General features: G+C 44.5%; 1 protein-coding gene across 12 annotated transcripts in view; it reads left to right on the forward strand.

Moving 5' to 3' along the window:
* Positions 1-16,846, forward strand: part of CRACDL (CRACD like) — a 135,828-nt gene that overhangs the window by 54,827 nt on the left and 64,155 nt on the right. Inside the window, exon 1 of one of the 12 annotated variants that reach the window (XM_070236111.1) lies at positions 4,850-4,985. The exons of 10 other annotated variants lie outside the window; for them this stretch is intronic. The gene's annotated coding sequence lies outside the window, so the exon portion shown is untranslated. Of the gene's footprint in view, positions 1-4,849; positions 4,986-16,846 lie in introns of those variants that run through there. One more of the 12 variants, XM_023618593.2, reaches the window with a different exon arrangement.

Raw genomic sequence — 16,846 nt, forward strand, 5'->3', positions numbered from 1 at the left:
AAGTTAATACCTTTTTAGTTGCTAAAAACTAAAATAACTAGCAAGATGATTTTAGACCTATAAAGGCATTAAAATAGTATTACCTATATTTTTAGTCAATTAAAAAAACAAAGACAAACAAGTTCGCACAGAATTTTTTTCAATAATTTTAGTTTCCTCAGATCTTCACATCTAACTCCATCTCCTGGCTCAGGGAGATGGCTGGAGCACCGTGGCTTTGCTCCTCTGTACAAGAAGCCAGTTTTCGGGCTCGAGGCTTAACCCAGGGTCAGTCTGGCTGGTGGAAAATCTGGGAGGCACCAAGAGGCAAGTGGACAGGCAGGCAGGCCATGTTTACGTGGTGACAGACAGTGTCGTGCATGCCCACGGGGGCACATCCTTGGCAGCCAGTGTGTCATCAGATCTCCAAAGTGCCAGCCTACCAGGGCTGAGTGTGTGATTTCATTAGCTGCCTGGGCCCTGTCCTGTTTATTGTTTTATAAATGCAGATACTTGCTCTGTGGGGCATCTCATTATTTCTGTTCGCAGGGCCATTTCTTCAGTCTCCTGCAGCGTGTTATTTCCCAGTGACTCTTGATGCTCCACGTTGAATCATTTACGTCTGTGTCTCACTCCTTAGGCCACGCGGTCCTTGAGTGCAGCTTTGCCCAGCACCTGCAGGCTGACGGCTTAAACACTGGGATAACAGCTTACTCTCCAGGGCTTGCTCCGTCCTCTCTGCTGTCTCCCTGTCAGCTGGGACCATCCCCTCTTCCCTCTGTCAGAGAGAGCAGGGACCTCCCATATGTAGTAGTTGACAAACATCGCTGTGTCATCTGAGGAGCACAGTGTCTGTGATGGTCAAGCCAGGGGTGGTTAATTTGCTGGGCTGCCTAGAGGGACCACGTCTGTGTGAAGAAGACCAGAGAACTAGGAGTTTGGAGGCCAAGCGTCTAGTTGTGTCTTTGCCACTAACTAACCATAAACCTGAGCGAGCAGCCGAGTCTTTCTCTGTCTCTGTGTCTGCATTGCTGAGAGCAGGACCGGACCACACTGTCTCCTGTGACTTGTGTTGTGAGTGGCCTGGGGGCCATGCCCACCCCTGACAGTGAGGTGCTTAACTTAGGCAGCTGTGCAGAGCGGAAGGCACTTTGGGAAATGATGTTGCTCACGTTCCTGCGTATGTGGTGTGATCTCATAAGATGCTTATTATGCAAACTGTGTTTGCCCTGTAGCACACGGGCCCCAGGGGGGAGTGAAATGAAGAACAGGGCGTCTAGCCAGGCCTGGGGCACCAGACTGGAGCTCTTTGGGGTAAGATGTCTTGCCATTCTCCAAGATGGTCCGAGGGAGAGTTGCCTTAATGAGCAGAGGGTCTGAGTCAGTGACCCCTGTTGGAAGCAGCACTGAAGAGTAGAGAGGATGAGCCTTTCTTGACGGAAAATACCCTCATCTCTGCTACCTCTAAAGGGGGGTGACGGGGTGACAGCTGATGACCATGACGGGCTGACCCCAGACCAGAAGGGAAGGCACCACCACCCAGTCAGCCCTTGCCCAGGAGTCTCCAGGGGGCCCCGGCAGTCACGCAGGCATCCCCACAGTGTGGGTTTCCAAAGGGCCTTGGAGGAGCAGAACACTGGTCCCATCTTTAAGGACAAGTTCTCAACTGACCTTTTTTTCATCCCTGAGAGTGGGGAGGGTGGGCCGGGCCAAGGGTGACGGGCCCCGTGTGGCCTGAGGTGGAGTGACTTCTGCCCAGCGGCGTGTGCAGAGCTGCCAGTGACTCCCAGCTCGCCTGCTGCCCTGGGGTGTCGCTGTGCTGTTCCCACAGTTATGCTCAACTGGGAAGAACTGTGCAAGGCCGTCACGGTAGCAGTGCGAGCTATGGCCGCTCTTTCCCTTTTTTTTAGTTTTTGTTAAATATCGCTATAATTCATGACAGCCATTGGGCTCTTTCTACTGTCTCTTTGAGATATTAAGCAAGAAAAGGACACGTACATGGCAGGTACCACTTGCGAAGGTTAGCTCTGAACAACACGCAGCAAAGGGAAGATTTTGAATTTACCTAGCTCGTTTCTGACCCTTGTAAACAGCCACTCTAGGTAATGTAAGGGCTCCATTGGGCTTTGGGGCCATAGTTACTTGGTTTGATGGCCTTTGCAGCTGAAAAGAATTAATCAATAGTGAACCCATCTCTTCTTTTGGTGTTTAAACACCCTGAATTTTCAGAATATTACATGAGGAAAAGCACATTGAGATGTTTTTAAAATCCCGGGAGTGAGGGAGGGTTACTCTTCGAGGCGTGGAGAGGCTAAGTGGCACATAGTGAGGGGTCTCCCCCAGCCTGATTCCTGGCAGACCCGTGGAGACCCCAGCTCTGCATCCCTGTCCCAGGCCAGTTCAGCTCGGGGACAGTCCCCACCTGAGGGCCAGAGCATGGCTGCTGTGCTCCATGCGTGGGGTGTGTGAGAGGGACGTCAGAGGTGGCGTAGCCTGAGGGAAATCTGCGTCCTGGGAACAGAGCCCACCGTAGGCCGGCCCTGCGCTCACTGCCCTGCAACCTTGGCTAAGTGGTTGCCTCCCTCACAAGTCAGTGCCCTTTGAGCTCTACAGGATCGTCCCTCCTCCCGCTGTCATAGAAATGTCATGGGGACAGGTGTGAAAGTACCTTGGAAAAATGACACCAACTACTTCTCAGACACGAGCTCGTTTCCAGCAGGGGAGGGGGCAGCCCGACGCAGGTGGGACCTGCCGTCTGCAGGTGCTGGGTGGGAACTCACACACAGCAGCTGCTCTGGTTCTCTCGGCCGCCCCTCAGGTTTTCCAGGTTAGGAAAGAGACTCGGCCCAGAAATAACTATGGTTCACATCTTTTTGTGATCCCTCCGGTATTCCTTTTATGCATGAAGAGACTTTTTGAAAAATAAAAATGTTTTTACCGCACACACTGTTTATAAAGTAGTGCACGATACTCATCGTGGGAGAGTCCATGGGCAGTGTCATTGGTATCACCCACGAACTTGTTGGAAATACAACAGTCGCAGGCCCCACCCCAGACTCACTGAAGCAGAATCCGTGTTTAGCAAGCTCTTCAGATGATGGGTGTGCATATTCACTTTTAGGAGCACTGTTATTAGCTTGCTCTCTGCTCCCTTGCGATGTCTTGTGGGCATTCCCCGTGTCAATCAATATTTTAGTAACTGCGTAACATTCCCTTGTGTGGGGGTGTCCCACCACCATAACCAGTCTCCTTTGCGTGGCCCCTGTTGACAAGCCTTTAGGATGTTTCCAGGGTGCTGTTATAACGGGTGCTTGATGGCCTCCTGAGGACAGACTACCGGAAGTGCAGTTACTGGGTCAACAGCTATGAGGGTTTTGAAGACTTTTGATACCTGCTGCTAGATTGCCAGCCCAGAGAGGATGTAACTTGACGGGTCACTCGAACTCTTGGCCCGGGCTTCTTAGGAGGCAGCTCCCATCGTGTGTGTGACCAAGACCTTGGTTTGAGTGTCAGATTTTCCACTTACTGGCTCTGTGATCTTGGACTGCTTCCTTAACTTCTCTGATCCTCTCTTTTCTCACCTGCAGAAAAGAGATGGAGCATTGAATTCACAGGTGGTTGTGAACATTAAACGAGAGAGAATACAAACCCCCTGGGACCTGGGACTTGGGACCTGGGATCTGCTTCATTCTCTTCTCTCTGAATAAAATGAGCCCAGGGGCCTGAGGAGATCCTGTCAAAAAGCGCTTTGATTTTCTTGCATAGAAGATTCTCTGTTGCAGTTTATAAATTGCATTATAGTAAGAGTGCACCGTGGATGTCATCAGCCTTTTAGTTTGATTCGTCCATGTCCCAACAGATGTATGGCTTGGAGTCCAAAGAAGGGCAAAGAGAGCATCAAAGAAAGGGAATTCCTGAACATTTTCCTTAATATTGAGCAGAGATGTACAAACTGTGCCATGGAGAGCACGCCAGGAGGTCGTAGAGGGTGGAGAGAAGGCGCGCGTGCATGAGTGGGCTGTGTGGAGGCTGGAGCGCATCTTCCTCTTCCTGCTCCTCAGTGTACCTCTTGGTCCTGGGGGCATTCAGCAGTGTGATCCCAAGATGCGACTCGGCATTCCCTTGTGGTTTCGTGTCCATCTGAAGAGTGGTGTCCACTTGGGGCACTGGGGCCCCCAGTGCCGGGCGCTGTCCTGGATGCTGGGCCCCAAGCAAACGCAGACCAGGCTCCTGAGACTGCACGCCACCAGCCCAGAGCAGAGCAGGCCATAGCAAGGGGCAGGCAGGCTCCAAGCTCAGTGCGGCTGAGTGAGGCCGGCCTCGAGCAGAGGCAAATGGCCGCTGTGGATCTTGTTGGGTTTGGCCTGCTCGTGCCTCTGGGACCGAGGGCTGGCAGCTGGGACCACTCCTTAGAAACGTCAGCCCTGAGGCCCGTCCCTGACTCTTCCTTAATCCACTCTGCCACCTGGGCCCCTGAACCGCCTTGCAGGAGCCAGGGGGCTCCCCACCAGCCTGTGGTCCCTCTCCCTGGAGGAGGCTGGATTGTTGACAGCTGTTGTCTCCTGCCAGCATAGAGGCAGCGGGTCTTCAGACTCGCAAGCAAACAAGGCCAAGTGTACGTAAGCTACCTTCAAAGCACTCAGTGGTCATTTTCCAGGTTCCCGAAACTCGTTGCTTTCTTTGGTCACCATCAAATACATTTGTTATGCTTTATTATTTAAATTATAAACCACTTGACTAGAACTTTATATAGATTTTTTTGGGCAACAGAAAAGCAAACTAGGGCCCTTGTAGAACCATCTTCAGAGGTCACCCTCGCTGCCTGCCTGCTCTTTAGTTTCAGTAATACAGTGTCATGCCTGTCTTCCAGGTCCTTCTGTCAACCCTCCAGATGTTGCCTGGAAACTCCAAGTGTCCCAGCTAGCCACCTTTAGACTTTGGATGAACTCGAGTCAGGTGGAGTTGCGATGCTGGGTTACAGATCTATCTTGAAGTGGCAGCTGGAGGTAATCAGAGAGGATGTCACTGTCATGGGGCGGGCAGCCTGAGTTTGGCAGCTTTGTGCTGTGGGGAGGCTGGGGAGCCCCGCCAGGCAGCCTGCAGGTGGTGATTTCTCTCTGGGTGGGCATGGCCTGTGCACCTGCCGGGTGTGGTCTCCACAGGGAGTGCTGGAAGTCCTGTCACTACCACAGTGAGTGGGGTGAGCAGGCACCTGTTGGAAGGTCTAGGAAAGCAATGCACAAACATATCTAGGACCGAGGTAACATGATGGGCCTTTAAGAACTAATAGGAAAGCTAAAGCTTGAGAACCAGTGTGCAGGGGCAGAGCTGGACGCGTCCCCCACAGGGCCCCTTGTCTGCAGGTGGCAAATGCAGATGAAAGAGGGCAGGACGTGCCATGTGTTCTCGGCGCTGGAATAAGAGCAGGGCTCACAGGACTTGGGTGTGTTTGGCTCAGAATCTGGGATTTCTCAGCTTTAGGTCTTCCTTCTTCTTAGGATCAGTCCTCACTCAGACGGGGCCTGCAGCCTCATCGTCATTGCCCTTGGCCTGCGTCTGTGCAGAGCACCATGAAACACAGTGCAGGTTTGTTACTTTTCATCCTCAGCAGTTCAGCAGCAACTGCATCCAGAGGGAGGCAAGTGATGGCTCCACACCAACTTCCTGCGGCGTCAGGCCCGCCCTCCCCCTCCTTTCCGGACCTGGAGTGAAAGAAGGCAGTGCGTGTGTCTCTTAGACAGCTTTACTGCTGTGTGCTGCACACCTGCCCAGGGAGCTCGCGGGGCTCAGGAGTGGCTGGCTTGGCTGAAGCTCTGCTTCCTCGTGGCCTGTAGGTGCTCCCAGGCCCAGTGGCGCTGCTTGGGAAGACGCGGATGAGGGCTCTTGATCAGCACCCACTGGTGTCCCAAGCACCCTACGCCACCTTGGGGAGGGCAACGAAGGCCCCCTCTTCTCCCTGCTGCTAGTTCCCAGAAGGGTGAAAGTGTTGGAGGCTCGCTGCGTGTTCAGGAAGATGGCTGCCTTTTACCAGTGCATCAGGCCCGGCCCCAGCTGGGCCTTCTGAGCGCAGAGAGTTGGTGGGGGAGCAAGGTGAGGAGGCTGTGAGGGAAGGGAAGCCTTGCCACAGCCACCGTGCCCTGAGACATAAGAATAGACTTTCAGCATCTGTTGTCATGTGTTCTAGTAGGTTTATGACCTCCTGCCTTACAGATGTTATTTTATCTTGAATTGTGTGAATTTGAAACAATGATTTTTCTTTGTGACATACACTTACATTGAGAGAGAGAGAGAGAAAGACAGAAGAGAGGAGGAGGAAGCAGAGAGCGATGGGGATGAAAGGAAGTGAGAGGGAGAGGGGACGGGGATTGGGAGAACAGAGCAGTTTACTCTTTTTTTTTTTTTTTTTAAGATTGGCACCTGAGCTAACAACTGTTGCCAATCTTTTTTTTTTTTTTTCTGCTTTTTCTCTCCCAATACCCCCAGTATATAGTTGTATATTTTAGTTGTGGGTCCTTCTAGTTGTGGCATGTGGGACGCCGCCTCAACATGGCCTGATGAGCGGTGCCATGTCTGCGCCCAGGATCTGAACCGGTGAAACCCTGGGTCGCCGAAAGGGAGCGCCTGAACTTAACCATTCAGCCACGGGGCTGGCCCCCAGTTTACTCTTAACATGCCACGCCTGTACTTGGATCGACATGGGGTAGTCTGTATACTTTGAGTGGAGGGAAGGCAGTGGGGCTCAAAGTAAAACCCCATTAGAATTATTGCTGTACCTAAAGACCAGCACCAAAGGGATTTTCTCAACTCACAGACTTGGCTGTGGGAGATGACCTGCCCGAGCTCCTGCAGAGCGGAGGCCAGTGGTCCTGCCTGGAGCCCGCTCGCCCTGCTGCAGGGGACCTCATCCCTTGACGGGGTTGGGCTCTCAGTGCTTTTGATTCTGTCACAATAGTACAGAGGGAAATAGAGCTATAGTGTGATTTAAATTCATTTGCTCAGTTAAAAAAAATCGCGGGTCTCGTACACCAAATGGAAAATTCCCACTATGGCCACCTCGTCAATCCAGGTGACTGAGCCGTCTGCCCGTCACTTGAACTGGGTAGTCAGTCTTGGGAAGTTGATGCTGCATCTTCAGCAGAACATACCCTGGCAGTGTGGGGCATGCTCGGCGGCTTGGGGCAGACAGTCCACGCCCCAGCCTCGCTCTTTTCTTTTGTTACATAGGGGTAGTGACCCAGTAACTTAAAGATTTCTTGTGAACACAGGTGTACTATGTAAAGCCTTGTGCACAGAAGTTATCAGCATTGTTATTGTTTCAGAAAAATCTTTTTACTGATAATTATTCCACCCCAGTGACTGATTCTGTCTGTTTTGAACGGGCCAGAATAGAGTGGTGGTGTTATGTCTCTTTATTAATAGGCTTTGGAGCATGACTTCCTGCTAAAGCATCTCAGCTCTGCATCTGCTGTGCTGCAGAAATGCCAATCACAGATGTAACATCCTAGATAAATTAAGCCTTGGTTTGAACTTCCTTTGGGTCATTATTTTTGGTATAAAAACATTTAAAAAAGGGAGTTTGTTACCTCAATAAACTCATGAAGTTGAAAAGAAAGCAGCCCTCGTCAAGCCATTCCCTGTGCCCTGGGCTCTGGTATCCCGTTGGTCGTGTGTGCAGCAGTCAGCAGAGGTACAGCTCTCCCCCCGAGATTGAATTGCCAAGTTAGATAGCATCTTGGCAAGACACCCCAGCGTTAGCATGAGTTTATATTGTATTTTCCCAAGATTTATGCAAATACAGTTTCTAAATTAAGACTATGAAGTTTGAAGCTCTTATGCTTACCTATTTTTGAAATAACGGTTTTGTAAAAGTCTTTAATAGATTTTTTTATTCTAATAAGCTGCAAATGTCTAAACTCATGTTTTTCAAATCTATATGAAAGCATTCACCTCTGGATGAGTGAGAACAGGTCACTCCTGTGAGGGCTGTCATGCATCGTGGTCTGAGACATGCCTCTTACTGAGGTGTGTTCCTGTAGGTTAGGCTGCATGTGTGAACACAGGTTCACGTGTGCGTGTGTATGTATATATGCTTCATTGGCAGCTGTATGCTTTCCCAGCTAAGTAACCTAACAATCTGCTCATTCGCAGGGACTCTGAATACCACAAAATCAACTGTTATATAAGTTTCAGAAAATGGTGTAGTTTATCTTACGTAAGATACTATTTATATGCTTGTCAACTGTGCTGTTTATCTTGTGGATGACTGAGTTTGTTTGAATGAAGCTCTGCTGTTTCTTTGCAAAGAAACAGTGCAGTGAGTTGTGGCCCACTGCCTCGTTCGCTCTGGATGCCCTTGCTGTCCCTGCCCGGCCCACAGCTGATGGGAGGCCTGAGGACAGGAACAAGGCATCTGGAGCAGGGACCGCCTCTGCATCCATACTCCTTCACTCCCAAAGGCCACCAAACTTTAGCTCTGCATGGTTATAGGGTAGGTGATGTCTAAATGAGGACAATGGACAGGAAGAGCTCAGGCTAAAGAAATGTGACATCGTCTAGCTGCATCACGGATTTTGAAGGAAGTCTGTCCTCAAGATACTGGAGTGCTTGGTGGCCTTGGGAACTGTGATCTGGTGGTTGATGCTGTCTCATTTGATCAGGAGATGATTCTTTTGTCCAGCAAGCGTTGTTATGAGAACATCTGGTTCATTCATTGACTCATTTCACAGTATTTGTTGAGCACCCACTGTGTGGCAGTACCACGCTGGTACATGTTCCCTCTCCTCAAGGAATTAGTCTTCCAGTTTTATATATTTAGTTTATACCGCAAGATTATATATGCTTAGCAAGATAAGGGACGACTCACTTCTCTAAGGCTAGCCTAATTTTAGTTTTTTATAAGATAAACGTTAGGGGCCGGCCCCGTGGCTGAGTGGTTAAGTTTGCGCGCTCCGCTGTGGCCGCCCAGCGTTTCGCTGGTTCGGATTCTGGTCACGGACATGGCACTGCTCCTCAGGCCACGCTGAGGCGGCGTCCCACATGCCACAACTAGAAGGACACGCAACTGAGATATACAACTGTGTACTGGGGGCATTTGGGGAGATAAAGCAGAAAAAGAAAAAAAGATTGGCGACAGGTGTTAGCTCAGGTGCCGATCTTAAAAAAAAAAAAAAAGATAAACGTTAATTACGGGATGCTAGGAACCTTCACAACTGACCGCCCAGTGAGTGTCCTTCCTCTCCCCTCTGGCTCTGTGAGAGCGCTGTGACACAGTATCTGATTCTCTGCTTTCAGCCCTTTGCTTGTGAGACCGCTTTGCTTTCTTTTCTCCCATACGTCCAATAGACCTTTCCCTCTTTCCTCCCTGTCCTTTCTGACTGGTGGACAGCGGCCTTTGCACACGCACCTCTAGGTGTCTGCTTACAAGGGCAGGGGGCCTCTGGCGCCTTCAAGAAGTGGCTGGCTGTGGTGAGGTCCAGTCTCGATGCGCCTGCCGCTTTGGGGTGGGCATCGTGGTCAAGTCCTCTGCTCCTGAGGATAATAATATCTGCCATGAAGCAGGAAGCTGGCACAATTTTTGCACAGAGATTTCTCACAGGCACTTTGCAAGCATTGCACATTCCATTTGCTTCAGTAACGTGAAACTTATTTTTCTGAAAAAGGTGCAGGCAGATCCTGGCGTGACTCACTAGGCAACAATAGTTGTCACAGTTTATTTTCGTCCTTTTCCCCAAGAAAAGGAAAAATTGATTAAATATATAGAGAATGTAAACAGACTTAAATCTGTAAAGGGGAACTGGATCACAGAATCATGCAAACAGAGATAGGATTGAAACTTGTAAGTGCTGTGAACAGAAGGGGCCGGGATTCTCACGTGCGTTGCGGGAAGTTCTGGCCCACCCTGAAGGGGCATGTCAGTCTTCTTGGGGAAGTGGAATTGAAGCTGATGTCTGAAGGATGCGTAGGAGTTAATAAGAAGAAAGTGGAGCATGAGGGCAGGGAAGAGCATGTTCAAACAAAAGGATCAACATCTGCAAAGGCCTGGGGCTGGAAGGAAATGAGCATTGTGGGGAAAGGGAGAGCAGGACCAAGGCATATGTTTATGCCAGTGGCACACAGGGCATCTGGGTGAAATCCAGACCACCTACTCTTCTTGTCCACGTTTAGATTTACCCACGTTTATGTTGCTCTCCATTCCTACCCACACCTCCAAGCTTCCATCTGAGATCATAGCCTTCTTCCTTTAATATTTGTTTTAGTGTGGGTTTCCTGGAGACAAAGTGTATCAAGTCTTCTCTGAAAATGTCTTTACCTTTTTTTTTTCCTTGTAACATTTTTTTTCCGGCAACTTTATTGATATATAATTCGCATGCCATAAAGTTCACCTGTTTAAAGTGTACATACAGTCAATGAGTTTTAGTGTATTTACCGAGTTGTGCAACTGTGAACAGAATCTAACCTTAAAAGGAAACCTTGTGCCCATTCCACCTCCCTTCCCGCAGCACCTCATTCACTCCCCAACCTTAGGCAAACACTAATCTACGTTCTGGTCTCTATGGATTTTCGTATTCTGGACATTGCATATGAATGGAATCATACAGTATGTGGCCCTTTGTGTCTGGCTGCTTTCACCCAGTATAACGTGTTCAAAGTTCATCCATATTGTAGCATGTGTCAGTTCTTCATTCATTTTTATGGCTGAATAATATTCCATTGTGTGTATATACCACATGTTTCATCTGTTAATCAATTGATGAATACTTAGGTTATTTTCACTTTTTGGTTATTATAAATAATGTTGCTATGAACATTGGTGTATAAGTTTCTGTGTGTACTTTTTTTCATTATTTTATTATGGTGAAATACACAGAACATAAAACTCACCATCTTAACCATTTTTAAGTATAAAGTTCAGTGGTATTAAGTACATTCTTATTGTCATGCAACTATCACTACCATCTCCAGAACTCTTTTCATCTGACAAAACAGAAAACCCATTAAACAATTCCTCCCCATTCCATCTTATCTCAGCCCCTAGCACCCACCATTCTGTTTTCTGTCTCTATGATTTCGACTGCTCTAAGTAGTGGAATCATACAGCATTTGTCTGTTTGTAACTGGCTTATTTCGTTTAGCATAATGTCCTCAAGGTTGATTCATGTTGTAGCACATGTCAAAATCTCCTGCCTTTTTAGGCTAACTGATAAGAAGGAACTTGCTTCTGTTATTTTACTATTTGTTTTCTCTATGCCTTTTAGCATTTTTGTCCCTCATTTCCTGCATTACTGTCTTCTTTTGTGTATAGTTGATTGTTTTTGTATCGAAACATTTAAGTTCCCTTCTCATTTCCTATGTGTATATTCTGTAGCTGTTTTCTTTGTGGTTACCATGGGGATTACATTAACATCCCTGAGCTCAGAGCCAGTGGAGACTTTGCACAAAAGAGAGCAGAAAGTCAGGGTTTATTTGCATAACAAGTGTAACAACTTTGTAACAACTGTGTTCTTTTAAGGCGCGTGTGTAGGATGTATGCATGGTATTACATACATCACGTGACCTAAAAATGGCTGTTTGGACCCTCCCAAAGGAGGAGAATTTAAGATGTTAATGAGTTAAGGTAACTTCAGGACTCTGATGCTGGAACATTTTGTGGGGGTCTTTCTGCAAACGTGTGATTTCTCTGCAAAACAGCAACATCTGCAAAACAGGGACAGCAACCTCTGCAAAACAGAACATAGTTTCTTTTTGTCTGAAAAACACTTGACAGATTATGTTAGTTGTTAACCAGATCCTCAGTAACCCTTTCTTTGCCTGGCTCCCTGGTCACAAAACTAATAATTTAAAAAAATATGTTCTTAAATTATGAAGAAAACAAAATCTTGAGTTCCAAACCAAAGTTACAGTAATACTGACTTTTATAATTGTCTGTGTATTTACCTTTACTGAGCTTTTTATTTCTTCACATTTATTTTTATTTCTTCAAGTTACTGTCTAGTGTCCTTCCATTCCAACCTGCAGGACACCCTTGAGCATTTCTTACAGGGCAGGTCTAGTGGTAATGAACTCCTTCAGCTTTTATCTGGAAATGTCTTAGTTTCTCCTTTACTTTTTAAGGAGTTTCGCTACAGATAGGATTCTTGGTTGACATTTCTTCCTTTTAGCACTTTGACTATGTCAGCCCACTGCCTTCTGCCCTCCAAGGTTTCTGATGAGAAATCTGCTGATAATCTTACTGAGAATCCCTTGTATGTAATGATTTGCTTCTCTCTTGCTGCTTTTAAGATTCTTACTTTGTCTTTGTCTTTCAATCAGTCTAATTATAATGTGTCTCAGTGTGGGTCTCTTTGAGTTCATCCTACTTGGAGTGCATTGAGCTTCTTAGATGTTTATATTCATGTCTTTCATCAAATTTGAGAAGTTGTTGGCCATTATTTCTTCATATATTCTCTCTGCCCCATTGTCGTTCTTCTCCTTCTAAGAGTCCCACAATGAGTAAGTTGATCCACTTAATGGTGTCCTTCAGGTCCTTTATGCTGTGTTCACTTTACTTCAATTTTTAAAATTTTTGTTCCTCAGACTTGATAATTTCCATTGTCCTATCTTCAAGTTTGCTGATTCTGTATTGTATTTTTCAGCTCCAGAATTTCTTTCTGGTTTCTTTTTGGGTTTTCTGTCTCTTTATTAATGTTTCCATTTTATTCATACATATTTTTCTTGACTTTCTCCACATCTTTCTTTAGTTCTTTGAGCATCTTTAAGACAATTGTTTTAAAGTCTTTGTTTAGTAGATCCACCATCAGGTCTTTTTCAGGGATCGTTTCCATTGGTTTATTATTTTTTGCTTTGAATGGGTCATACTTTTCTATTTTTTTGTGTGCCTTACAATTTTTTTGTTGAAAACTGGACGTTAGAATCTAATAATGTGATAACTCTGGAAATTAGATTCTCCTCCTTCCCTAGTGTTCGCTGTTTTTGTTTTTATTTTTACTTTTTGAATTATTGTAGGCTGTCTCTGTGCTGAGGATCAGCCTGAGGTGTAGTCTTAATGTCTTCTCGGGTCTTTTGTGAGCCTGCAGCTTTACCTGAGCATGCATGGTGACTTTCTAATTTCTCCTGTATATGCAGTTGCTTTTGAATGTCCTCATTCTTAATGTCTGGCTCCTCAAAGGGCAAAAGAAAAAAATGGAGAGGAGAAAAATGGGGGCACTGTCCCTTTAAATCTCCTGGCAGTCGCTTTAGCTGGAATGGGAGGGACAGCAGTGGGAGGAAGTGCAACAACAATGGTCACCACCTCGGTTTCTACAACTCTGTCATCATAAGCGGCAATCACAGCACAGATCCCCAGTATTTGGAGAACAGGGTCCTTTTTCCCCACTCTGGCTCCTTCAAACTGCATGCAAGCTGCTCCTGGAACAGGTGCCTGACTGCTTGTCAGGGGGCTGGGAAGTGGGAGATAAGTAGATGCTACTGTGCTAAGAGCTGAAGTTGGCTGAAATTACTTCAATTTACATCACGGTCTTCCCCTGAAAGTTGCAAGCCTTCAATGGACTCCAGAGTTCCAAGATATTTACATCAAACAGATTCTTCCAATGCAATTTTTGTCTAGGTGGGGATCCAAATTTCTTGTTCTTCCTACTCTGCTACCTTCCCAGAATCCTCTATGGACATCTGTTTTTATTTCCCTTGGGTAAATACCTAGGAATGGAATTGCTGGACCATATGGTATCTTTATGCTTAACATTCTGAGGAACTCTTTTCCAAAGTGGCTGCAACATCTTGCATTTCCATCAGCTATGAATGAGGGTTCCAATTTCTTCATGCCCTTGTATATGCTTGTTATTGTATGTCTTTGATTATAGCCATTCTAGTGTGTGTGAAATAGTATCTCACTGTGGTTTTGATTTGCAATTCTCTAATGACAAATAATGTCAAGAATCTTTCATGTGCTTATTAGCCATTTGTTTGCTTTGTTGTACAAGTACCTGTTCAAATCCCTAATCTGTTTTTAAATGGATATCTTTTTATTATTGAGTTATAAGAATTCTTTGTATGTTATAGATATAAACCCCTTATCAAATATATGATTTGCAAATATTTCTTCTAGTCTGTGAGTTGTCTTTATACTTTCTTTTTTTTTTTTTTTTTTTTGAGGAAGATTAGCCCTGAGCTAACATCTGCTGCCAATCCCCCTCTTTTTGCTGAGGAAGCCTGGCCCTGAGCTAACATCTGCACCCATCTTCCTCTACTTTATAAGTGGGATGCCTGCCACAGCATGGCTTGACAAGTGGTGTGTAGGTCCACACCCAGGATCCAAACCGGCAAACCCTGGGCCCCCGAAGTGGAATGTGCACACTTAACCACTGTGCCGCTGGACCAGCCCCTATACTTTCTTGATAGTGTTTTTTGAAATAAAAGGCTTATAATTTTCATGAAGTCTAACTTATCTTCTCTTTTTGTGTTGCATCTGAGTAATCATTGCCTAACCCAAGATCACAGACTTATTCCAAAGTTTTATTTTAGAGTTTTATAGTTTTAGTGCTTACATTTAGGACTATGATCCATTTTGAGGTAACTTTTATGTATAGTGTGAGCCAGAAATTACTATTCGTGATAAAGTGAGTAGAAGTGTTTTCCCGGAAAAGTTAAAAAAAAAAAAATCTCCTGGGGTAGGATTTTTAACTGGGGGTGAGAGATTTAAAACTCCTGCTATGATCTTGGAGAAGTAACTATTTAGAAAAGTTGCATGTTGTTTATAATATTGTTCTAGCAAATCATACACTGTTGGGGGAGTACTGGATAGAGAAACAGACCATGCTCTAACTGTACAGATCATGTTTTGCATGTGAATATCCAATTATCCCAGCATCACTGTTGAAAAGTCTGTTTTCCCCTGTTGAATTGTCTTGGCATGCTTGTTGAAATTCGATTGACCATAAATGTGTGGGTTTATTTCTGGACTCTGAATTCTATATTCTCTTGATCTATATATCTGTCTGTATGCCAGACCACACAGTCTTGGTTACTATAGATTTGTAGTAAGTTTTGAAACTGGCAAATGTGAGTCCTCCATCTTTTTTCTTCTTTTTCAAGATTGTTTAGGGTCCCTTATATTTCCATATGAATTTTCAGATCAATTGGTCAATTTCTGCAGAAATGCTATCTGGGATTTTGATAGGGGGTTGGATTATCAATTTGAGGAGTATTGCCATCTTAATCATACTAAGTTTTGGATCCATGAACTCAGAATGTGTTATTATTTATTTATGTCTTAATTTCTTTCAACAATGTTTTGTAGTTTTCAAGTGTCCCACCTCTTTGATTAAATTTATTCCTAAGTATTTTATTCTTTTGGATGCCATTGTAAATGGAATTGTTTCCTTCATTTCATTTTTGGATTATTTGTTGCTATCATATAGAAATACAATTGATTTTTGTGTATTGATTTTAAATCCTGAAATCTTGTAAACTGTAGTTCTAATAGTTTTTTAGTGGAGTAGATTCTTTAACATTTTCTGTATACAAAATCATGTTATATACAAATATAATTTTACTTCCTCCTTTTCAATCTCAATGCTTTTTATTTCTTTTTCGTGTCTAACTGCCCTGTCTGGAATCTCCAACACAAAGTTGAGTAGAAGTGTGAGAGTGGATATCCTTATCTTTCTCCTCACCTTATGGGAAAGGATTTGGTCTTTCACCATTGAGAATGAGATTAGCTCTAGGTATTTTGTGTAGATGCCTTTTATCAGGTTGAGAAAGTTTCCTTCTATTCCTAGTTTATTAAGTGTTTGTATCATGAAAAGGTGTGGGATTTTGTCAAATGCTTTTTCTGCATCTCCTGAGATGATCAAGTGGTATTTGTCCTTTATTCTGTTAGTATGGTTCATTGCATTAATTGCTTTTTGTATGTTGAACCAACCTTGCATTCCTAGATAAATCCTACTTGGTCATGATGTATAATCCTTTTTTATATGTTGCTGGATTAATTTTGCTAGCATTCTCTTGAGGATTTTTGTATCTAGATTTTGTATGTGTCCATTGAAATGATTGTGTGGTTTTCGTCCTTTATTCTATTCATATGATTTTTACCTTAATTGATTTTCATAAATTAAACCACCCTGCATTACTGGGATAAATCTCACTTTTAAATGTTGCTGGATTTGATTTGCTAGTATTATGTTAAGAACTTTTGTGTTTATATTTGTAAGAGATATTGATCTGTAATTTTCTTTTATTGCAATGTCTTTGTCTGGTTTGGGTATCAGGGTAATACTGGCTTCATAGAATGAGTTGAGAAGTGTTACCTTTTCTTGTATTTTCGGGAAGAGTTTAGGAAGGGAAAGTTTGCAGTTAATTATTCTTTAAATCTTTGATAATCTTCACCAGTGAGAAAATCTGGGCCTGGGCTTTTCTGTGTGGGAAATTTTAAATGACTAATTTAGTTCCTTTTCTTGTTGTAAGTCCATTCAGATTTTCTATTTATTATTTATTCAGATTCAGTAGTTTGTATCTTTCCAAGAATTTGTGCATTTTGTCTAAGTTATTCTATTATAATCCTTTTTATTTCTGTAAGGTCGGTAGTGTGCTCTTTCATTCCTTGTTTTAGTGATTTGAGTCTTCTCTCTTTTTTGGTTTAGAACTGTCAATTTTGTCAATCTTTTTAAAAGATTAACTTTCTGTTTCATTGATTTTCAAAATGTTTCCTGTTGTCTATTTTATTAATTTTTGCTCTATTTTTTATGTCCTTCTTATATTTATTATGTCCTTGCTTGATTTCAGTCTTGTTTGCTCTTTTGTTAGTTTCATATGGTGGAAAGTTATGTTGTTTAAGCTATTTCTTATTTTTTATATAGGTGTTTATAGGTATGAA

The sequence above is a fragment of the Equus caballus genome, chromosome 15, assembly GCF_041296265.1.
Source record: "Equus caballus isolate H_3958 breed thoroughbred chromosome 15, TB-T2T, whole genome shotgun sequence".
NCBI lineage: Eukaryota > Metazoa > Chordata > Mammalia > Perissodactyla > Equidae > Equus > Equus caballus.